The 10,349-nt window shown below is 36.1% G+C and overlaps 1 protein-coding gene across 4 annotated transcripts in view; it reads left to right on the forward strand.

Moving 5' to 3' along the window:
• Positions 1 to 10,349, forward strand: part of OSBPL9 (oxysterol binding protein like 9) — a 165,619-nt gene that overhangs the window by 57,580 nt on the left and 97,690 nt on the right. The gene's annotated exons all lie outside the window — the stretch shown is intronic.

Genomic DNA, 10,349 nt, shown 5'->3' on the forward strand with positions numbered 1-10,349 from the left:
GATTCTTTCTCTTCATAGTCCCAGCTGCTTCTTTCCTTCTCTTTTGGGTTGTTTGCTGGGTGACTTGAATGGTTTTGCAACTGATCCTGCATGAACGAGTGCACAGGAACGTTCTGGATGAAGTGGTACTGCAGGTTAGGCAGGGATTTAATCGTATCTGCAGTGGATACAGATCTATTTGAAATGACTGTGGATCTGGCTGCAATTGAAAATTAAAAATTGAAACGATGAAAATCAGTGAAGGGAGAGAGTGATGGGCTGCTGCTGCTGGCTTGTGTTTGCAGAAGGTTGCTGGTCTTCTATCGAGGAGTGTGGCTCTGCTTCTGCATGAAAAGTCCAAAGACTGATTGTGAAGGCTGCAGTGTTTGTCCGTGTAAAACTCAAAATATAAATTGAAGCTAGTAGCAGCCTTTGGCTTAAAGGTTTTGCTTTGCTTCAAGAACTACAAGTTTGCATTCATTTCATCTGCATTTCTGCGTCTTGTCTGCCAGCCATCATTTCTCTGCTGTTATCCTTTTTATAGTTCATAACACCAAATGCCATCTGCCACTGCTATGTTTCGGCATTGCATGCTATGGTTCACCGGTAGAAAGGGTAAGGTACTAGATGATCATTCTCATTTCATCTTGCTTTGAAAACTCTAAACCAGCAAATAAAAGTCAATTTTAATGATCCTGTCCTAATGTACCTCTCATCTATTAGGAATGCCTGTTAGCTTTGTTACTAATGTTTTTGCTATCTTGCCTATCCAGAGTAACCTCTATTTTATGTTTAAAGCAGTCCAAGAAACTTAAAAATTGAGAATATTTGCACTTTCTTTGAACTACAAATGACAATGCACTGTGATAGATGCTAGGCATACCAAGATAAAGAAATAGTAAATTTATAGCTTACAAATGTTTTGGTTATGAAGTCTAACAGTGATCAGATATGTTATACCAGATGTTCCGACAGCTATTGTTCTTCTATACTAGGATAGTATATTGAAGTTATTTTATTTCATTGTCTTGTTTAAGAAATTGGCACATAGAAATGAAAGATCCAGCTTATATATAATAAAGATAAACCAGTGTACTCACTCGTGATATCTCTAATGCTTTTAGGAAAAAGCATTCTTAAAGTATTTATTATGTTTGGACATATTCTTTACTCAGACTGCTATAAACTAATGATGTCCTCCTGAAATTTTCTACTACATTTAATTTCATAAAGCATTTAAAATCTTATTATGGAAACCCATGGCCTTTATTTTTAGGTTAAATATATACTGCTGCTTATAAATGAAAGCAGATAATGCCCACACTCTGGAACTCTTTACTTGAATGAAGTTGAATACTTTAATGTGTTTCAAGTAATAGCTGCTAGATGCAGGTGAAGGTTGCAGTATGGAATTCTCTCCTCTGCAGTTACTAAGGAGACATCTTCTTTGGACTTCCAGAAGCTGTATTGTTTGCCTGTTTAAAGGAGAGGAGACCCAGGCCCCTAGAGCAAAGACACCTCTACCTTCTCTGATTTAAATTATTTATGTTAAACTGACCTCCCCTTTAACACTTCCATATTTATGTGGCTTGCTTATAAAACAACCAATTCCTTTAATGAATCATTTAAATGACAAGGATAAATGAAGTGTTATATGTATTTTTTAAATGGATACTTTTCTACTATAATAGTTATGGGCGTCTCAGGCAACATGAGATTATCTGGCTTATGTGTGTGTAATTATCTGGCTTATTATGTGTGTGGAATCAACTGTATTGAGCTGTAATATACAATAAAATGTACACTCTATAAAGTTCAATGAATATTGACATTTACTTACTCATATAACTGCTACCATAATGAAGATGTAGAACATTTCTATCACCCAAAAGATTCTTTTATTCTTTCAGTCAGTCTCCACTCCCAGCCTCTGGCTCCAGACAACTGCTGATCTATCATTAAAGATTAGATTTTTTTTTTTTTTGGAGAGTTTCACATAAATGGAATCATACAGTATGTATTCTCTTTTGTCTGGCTTTATTTTAGCTCAGTATAATGTTTTTAATATTTGTCCATCTTGTTGCATATATTGGTAGTTCCTTTTATATTGCTAAGTAGTAGTCTGTTGTTAGATATTATATTTTTTTGAAGGTTGAACTGTAACATGTGAGAGGAAGACAGTAGTATAGGATGACACCATATTTTTGTCTTGAGCAACAAGAATTGAGTTGCCATTAACTGAGGTGGGGAAGATTGCAGGAGGAACTAGTTTGGGAGTGGCAGGTGGGCATCAGGAACTTAGCCTTGGACATACTTATAATCAAGTTCTAGATGCCTATCAGACATCCAAATGGAGATGTCAAGTAGGCAGTTGAAGTGTGGAATTCAGGAGAAAAGTCCAGGCTGAAGAAATAAATTTGGGAGTCATTGGCATATAAGTAGTTTTTAAAGCCATGAGAATTTGGGAATAAGTATAGAGAGAAAAGAGAAGAGGTCCAAGTAATGAACTCTGAAGCACTCCAACATTTATTTGGAAGACACAGAGATGAGGCGGAACTAGCAAAAGGGATTGAAAAGAAGCAACCAAAAAGGAGGAGGAAAACCAGGTCAATGTGGTACCCGGGAAGTCAAGATAGAAAGTGTTTCTAGGAGGTGAGAGGCATCAGCAACTGTGTCAAATGCTCCTGATCAAGAAAGTTGAGGGCTAAGAAATGATCACAGAATTTAACAATTAAGAGTCTATTGGTAACCTTGAGAAGAGCAACTTAAAGATGAGAGTATAGACAGTGCTTTCAAGTTGTGCTGTAAAGGGAAGGTGAGAAATACAGTAGTAGCTGGAGGAGGGAAATGAGATAAAGATGAGATATCTTTTTTAAAGATAAGAGCAATAATAGCATGTTTTTATGCTGTTGGTAGTGATTCAGTAGAGAGGGAAAAATTGATGATGCAAGAGAGAAAGGGGAGAATTATTGGATCAGTGTCCTTCAGAAGGCAAGACAGGATGGGGCCTAATACACAGGTGGGGCATTGCCGTTGGCTGGGAGTATGGACAGTTCGTCCATAGTAACAAGAAAGAAAGTCAAATGTATGGAAATATATGTAGGCAGGCTATTACCCACCACCTTCATTTCCACTATGGTTTGAATCTCTAACTGACCTACATGTCCTGTATCCTGAAACAGCATTTGTTAATAATTGAGAGGACTGGTGCCATGAAGAGAACAAACTTTCCTGAAACAACAGATAATTTTTCATTCTAATGATTCCCAGTTCTGGTAACTCGATATTTCAGAATATCTCCAGTTTTAAAGAGATGCCATAAAATTCTTTAAACAAAGTTAATTTAAATTAACTTTAGTTTTGAAAAAGAAATACTCTATTTTTTCCCCTTTAGGTAATAATTGAAATTACAATCCTAGCATGTTAGAGCTTTAAAAAGGTTTGAAAACGACAGCTTCATTCTGTCATTTTTCAGAGATTAAAAAGAAAATAGTTGCCAATTCATCTTTATAAACTGGCTCTTTCCTTTTGAGCAATAGCAAAAAATGATCTCTTTTCCTATTAGTCAGCCAAAGTCTTTTGCATTTGGCTCCTTGGCTAGACATTTTGTGGAAAGCAGTTTTGGTATTAATTAGACCGGCTGTTGAGTTCAAATATTCAATGTATGTCTAGTATGTGTACTTCCTGTGCTCAGAACTGAGGGTATACAGGTTAATAAGACATAAGCCAGGAAGTTAAGGAGCTTGTAAAGAAGTATATAATGTAGTATGAAATATGCTGTAGTAGTAGAAATGTGTATAGAACACTGAAATAATGGAGAGGCAAAAGAGACAATCACTCAGTGCTGCCCAGAAGAGCAGAGTTTTTCTTGTTACCGAGTAATTCTTTTTAAAATAATCAAAATTTAAAATTATACTAGTTCTAAAAGTTTTGAGTTGTTCAGAATTATATAATATAAAAATTAAAAGTCCTCTGTCACCAGGCTCTGTCTCTCACCTCTCCCTCCTTACCTCCTCTAACTGGTAGAGTTCTGAAGATTGAACAGAAATTTACCAGGCAAATGGGTTGTTGTAGCATGTACAAAGGTATGGAAATATGATGCTACCGGATATGCTCAGAGAACTATGAATGTTTGGTACCTTTAGAACAGTGGGCAGGAGATGAGGCTGTAAAGATAGTCAGAGGCCTACATCTAACATGAAAAGGTTTTAATTTTATCCTGAGTCTGTGAGGAGCCAATGAAGCAGAGTTTTAAGCAGAGAGGAGACGAGTAAGACAGGGGCTCTAGATAAATAGCCTTGATTGTTAAGGCCCTGAGTGGATTAAAGCATTGGTAATGGGGAAGGAGAAGAGGAAAATAGACTTGAGATTTTTAGGAAGTATTGATAAATCTTTAGGAACTGTTGATTGATTGGAAATGGGAGGTGAGAGAATGAGAGTAGTAAATGTGTTAGTAAGGCTTGGCTTACTCTTTTGTTTGGATGTTGTCAACGTCTGAAATAGAGAATCTAAAACAGAGGTGGTGAAGGACTTATATTTGAGGTGTCTGTGAGACTCACACGTATTGATGGTGATGCCAATTGGATCTGAGTCTGGGCTGGAGATGGAGATTAGTGTTATCAACATATTGCTGGAAGGTAGAATTAAAATTTGAAAAATTGAATGCCTCAGGGCTAGGCAGATAAGTAAATGAGTGAAGAGTAAAGCTGACTGAAGACTAGCAATTTAGAGAACTCATGCCCTATTTGAAGTGGTAGCTGCTACTTAATTCCAGACAGTTGTAGGCTTTTGGTAATGCTTGTCCAGTGTTGCTAGATCATCCAGTTTTTCAAGAGAAGCCAAAAATCCAGATTTTTTTGTGCGTGAGAGTTTGAATATGTGAGTGTTAAATCTTCAGGTTTTAAAAAACAATTATGTAGGCCAACAAAATGTATCTATGAGCTAGATAAAATCTCTGGATTTTCAGTCTATGGTTAAAACTGTAATAGTTGTGGGTATGAACCTCCTGGGAAATCTGAGTGAAAAGAGAGCTGAAAAGCAAACCTTGGAGTGCACTAGGGTAGAACCATCAACGGGCTCAAAGGAATGCTCAGAGAGGTTGGGGTGAAAGCTACTAGCTTCAGCCATATGAAAGTACGTACTGTTTTTATCAGTCAAAAGTAGTTACATATCAGCAGTTCATATGTCTCAACCTAATAAAAGACTAAATAGTCTATAGTTCATACTAATAATTAGAAAAATACCCAGTTATTTGAATTTTACCTTCAAATAAAATTAAACCTATTTAATAGTTTGATGTATATATAAATATGTATATATTTATAATATTACTAATAGTGTATTGGAATAATAGTAATAATAATAATAATGATAGCTACATTTATCAAATGTTTATTTTATGCCAGGCACTATTCAGAGGTTTATGTAGGTTAAGCTGTTCAGTTCTCACAACCTTATGAAGTAGGTACTATTATTGTTTTTATTTTATAGATAAGGAAACTGGGGGCCACAGACACGTGGTATATTACAGAACTGGAATTTGAACACAAACAGTTGTGCTCTAGAGCCATTCTCTTAACTGCTACAAAAAAGGTGTTACAGAAATTTATCAACTAGTTTATAATTAACTTTTATCATTTTGTCAGAAAAGGAATTAATGTAAAATATAAGGAAGTTTAAATTACAGTGCAGTTTAATGCAATTAAAACATTTTCTGGTGTTAATGTTCTACATGTTCCATTGCTTAGTAGAAATAGTAGCAATAGTGGTGGTAACAACTACTATTACCACTGTCTTATAAACTAGACACTGTGTTCAACAGGCAATGTGCATTACTTCCATAATTCCTAAACTCCACAATGAGGTAGTTATATTTCTCGTTTAAGAGTCAGAAAAACTGTTTCAGAGAAGCTAAGTGCCCAGGATTAGTAGATTGTGCCCAGGTCTGTCTAGATCCATAGTTCTTGAAGTGTGGTCCCAGACCGGCCAGATCAGCATCACCTGGGAACTTGTTAGAAACACAATCTCTGGCTGAGCCCCAGACTTGCTGAATCAGAAACTCTGGGAATGAGCCCTCTCTAGTGATTTGACACACACTAAAGTTTGACAATCATTGATCTGGATCCAGTGGTATCACATTTTTATTCCACTTTACTCTCATAACCTTATACATTAGATGGAAGCATCCCCAATTTATATATGAGAGAAGTGAGACACAGAGAGACAAGGATCTTGGCCTTGATCTTAGGTCATCTTTTACTATGTCCTAACCTACACAGAAGGTGTGTCTTGCCTTAAGTAAACCTGGTATGTGAAAAAATCTAAATTTTTTAAAGATGGAAATTAGGGATATGTGTATGATTAGTTCTTCATAAAATAATCCTTTACTTTCAAAGGACTTCAGTGAAGACATCTTTTAATCAGTGTGTTCTCCAAAATGATTTCAATATGAAATTTGTTTGCAAATTTATTGGGGTATACTTTTAAAGCAATACAAGTTGCATAAGACAAAATACAACATTTTTAGACAATAAAAAATGTTTAAATTAGAAGAACCTTTAGGAACTGTGTAAGTCTTAGCAGAAGTCATCTGTGGTTGGGCTGATAGCTGACCTTTTCAACTCAGTCCATTAGAGCTCGCTCATTTATGCATATGCAAAATTACTACAAACCAGCCCAGTCATGAAGGAAAGTGTTTAATTCAGCATTAATCATTTAGAAGAAGAGACAGTACATCATTAGACTAACTTGTGGTTGCAGGCAGAAGTAAACAGATTCCATTATCTTCTGTTGACTACTGACTTAACAAAAATGTCCGTCTGCAGTTTTGTATTTTTTATTTTTATGTGATAACCCCTCCTCAAAACAAAATAATCATTTACAGACTTTCTATAAGGGAGTAAGTCAGCTGTAACTAATTCTCTAATTAGATGTTATAATTTCAGTAGGCATTAAGTGGGGAAATGCCACTGAATTCATGTATTGGGAGTTTGTTGTGCTATTGTAGGAGGACTGGACCTCAGTTGGTGTACCTTTCTTCTTCTTAATTTGCTTTCTGTTCAGGATCCTCCCTGAATATTTGAAATTATAATTTATCCAAATTTAACCAATTGTGGACTGTTTGGCTTACTGAGTCAGGATTAGAGTGGCTATATAATTTTATTTTCTGTTAGTTATTTACATTTTATCCCACCATTTCCTTTTTTATAACTTCCTTATTATTTATTTATTTTGGGGGGCGCTGCGTTGGGTCCTCGTCACTGCGTGCAGGCTTTCTCTAGTTGCGGCGAGTGGGGGCTGCTCTTCGCTGCGGTGCGTGGGCTTCTCATTGCGGTGGCTTCTCTTGTTGCGGAGCATGGGCTCTGGGTGCGTGGGCTTCAGTAGTTGTGGTGCTCGGGCTCAGTAATTGTGGCTCACGGGCTCTAGGGCATGCAGGCTTCAGTAGTTGTGGTGTGTGGGCTCAGTAGTTGTGGCTCGCAGGCTCTAGAGCACAAGCTCAGTAGTTGTGGCACACGGGCTTAGTTGCTCCACAGCATGTGGGATCTTCCCGGACCAGGGATCAAACTTGTGTCCCCTGCATTGGCAGGCGGATTTTTAACGGCTGCACCACCAGGGAAGTCCCCTTTTTAATATTCTCTAAGTAGTAAAATTAATAACTGCTCACTGTAGAAATTGGGAAAATACAGAGTAGTATAAAGGTGATACTAATAATCACCCATAATCCTACAACCCAAAGATAATTATTAGTAACATGCTTGTGGATTTCCTTCTGATATTTCAGTTGTTTGTGAGTGTGTGTGTTTGTGTGTGAATTTTACAAAATTGAGTCATTCCGTGTAAATAACTTACTTACCATTCTTTCAATTTTAAATATTATATCATGAACATTTCCACATGACACTGAATGTTCTAAGAAAATATGATTTTTAATAGTTACGTGATATACCATTTTATGAATAATCATACTAAACCATTAATCTATATTGTGTAGGTTTTTCTTTATGTTAAATAATACTGTGTTGAACATCCTCGTACATAAATCTTCAACCAAATCTCTGTTTAGCTTAGGACAGATAGATTGATAAAAGATTTGTCAGAACAAAAGACACAAATATTTTTAATATTCCTGAAACAGCCTTCCCCTATAGCTTTCAAGGGAGATTGTCAATTTATACTCCCCTCTTCTTTATCAAACCCTTCATCAGCATTTAGCATTATAATTTTAGAAGAATGCCAACCCAGTGTCCTCTTCTCAAGAATATTTTTAATGTGTTTATTTCTTATTTGGTGAATCGCTCATTCTTTTATTTGTTTTCTTTTACAGTTCACTTATTTTAATTGCACTTAAGTTTTTTTTCTACTTTCCATTCATTTATTCTTTAATTATTATTATTTTTTTAACATCTTTACTGGAATATAATTACTTTACAATGGTCTATCAGTTTCGGCTGTATAACAAAGTGAATCAGCTATACGTATACATATATCCCCATATCCCATCCCTCTTGCAGGAATCGTTTGTATTTAGAAAGGATTCTTAGAAAATCTTTTCTAAGAATCCATTGTATTCCTACAGTGTCAGTTGTTACTTCATAGAAAAGAACAACCTGACACTGAATCAGTTGTTACTTCTCTGTTTACATTTCTAATTCCCTTGATTTCAGTCTTCTCCCTTTTTTTCTTGATGAGTCTGGCTAATGGTTTATCAATTTTGTTTATCTTCTCAAAGAAGCATCTTTTAGTTTTAATGACCTCTGCTATTCTTTCCTTCATTTCTTTTTTAAAAAATCTTTAATTTTTAATTTTTTTAACATCTTTATTGGAGTATAATTGCTTCACAATGGTGTGTTAGTTTCTGCTTTATAACAAAGTGAATCAGCTATACATATACATGTATCCCCATATCTCCTCCCTCTTGCATCTCCTTCCCACCCTCCCTATCCCACCCCTCTAGGTGTTCACAAAGCACCGAGCTGATCTCCCTGTGCTATGTGGCTGCTTCCCACTAGCTGTCTATTTTACATTTAGTAGTGTGTATATGTCCATGCCACTCTCTCACTTCGTCCCAGCTTACCCTTCCCCCTCCCCATGTCCTCAAGTCCATTCTCTACATCTGCGTCTTTATTCCTATCCTGTCTCAAGGTTCTTCAGAACCATTTTTTTAAAAGATTCCATATATATGTGTTAGCATACAATATTTGTTTCTCTTTTTCTGACTTACTTCACTCTGTATGACAGACTCTAGATCCATCCACCTCACTACAAATAACTCAGTTTCATTTCTTTTTATGGCTGAGTAATATTCCATTCTTTATATGTGCCACATCTTCTTTATCCATTCATCTGTTGATGGACACTTAGGATGCATCGATGTCCTGGCTATTGTAAATAGAGCTGCAGTGAACATTGTGGTATATGACTCTTTTTGAATTATGGTTTTCTCTGGGTATATGCCCAGTAGTGGGATTGCTGGGTCATATGGTAGTTCTATTTTTAGTTTTTTAAGGAACCTCCATACTGTTCTCCATAGTGGCTAGATCAATTTACATTCCTACCAACAGTGCAAGAGGGGTCCCTTTTCTCCACACCCTCTCCATCATTTATTGTTTGTAGATTTTTTGATGATGGCCCTTCTGACTGGTGTGAGGTGATACCTTATTGTAGTTTTGATTTGCATTTCTCTAGTGATTAGTGATGTTGAGCATCCTTTCATGTGTTTGTTGGCAATCTGTATATCTTCTTTGGAAAACGTCTATTTAGGTCTTCTGCCCATTTTTGGATCAGGTAGTTTGTTTTTTTGATATTGAGCTGCATGAGCTGCTTATAAATTTTGGAGATTAATCCTTTGTCAGTTGCTTCATTAGCAAATATTTTCTCCCATTCTAAGGGTTGTCTTTTCACCTTGTTTATGGTTTCCTTTGCTGTGCAAATTCTTTTAAGTTTCATTAGGTCCCATTTGTTTATTTTTGTTTTTATTTCCATTCTCTAGGAGGTGGGTCAAAAAGGATCTTGCTGTGCTTTACGTCATAAAGCGTTCTGCCTGTGTTTTCCTCTAAGAGTTTTATAGTTTCTGACCTTACATTTAGGTCTTTAATCCATTTTGAGTTTATTTTATGAAGCCATCTGGTACTGGGCTTTTGTTTGTTGGAAGATTTTTAATCACAGTCTCAATTTCAGTGCTTGTGATTGGTCTGTTATATTTTGTGGTTCTTCCTGGTTCAGTCTTGGAAGGTTGTGCTTTTAAGAATTTTTCCATTTCTTCCATGTTGTCTATTTTATTGGCTTATAGTTGCTTGTAGTAATCTCTCATGATCCTTTGTATTTTTGCAGTGTCAGTAGTTACTTCTCCTTTTTCATTTCCAATTCTATTG

The sequence above is a fragment of the Neophocaena asiaeorientalis genome, unplaced genomic scaffold (genome assembly GCF_003031525.2).
Source record: "Neophocaena asiaeorientalis asiaeorientalis breed wild unplaced genomic scaffold, Neophocaena_asiaeorientalis_V1.1 scaffold138, whole genome shotgun sequence".
Classification (NCBI taxonomy): domain Eukaryota; kingdom Metazoa; phylum Chordata; class Mammalia; order Artiodactyla; family Phocoenidae; genus Neophocaena; species Neophocaena asiaeorientalis.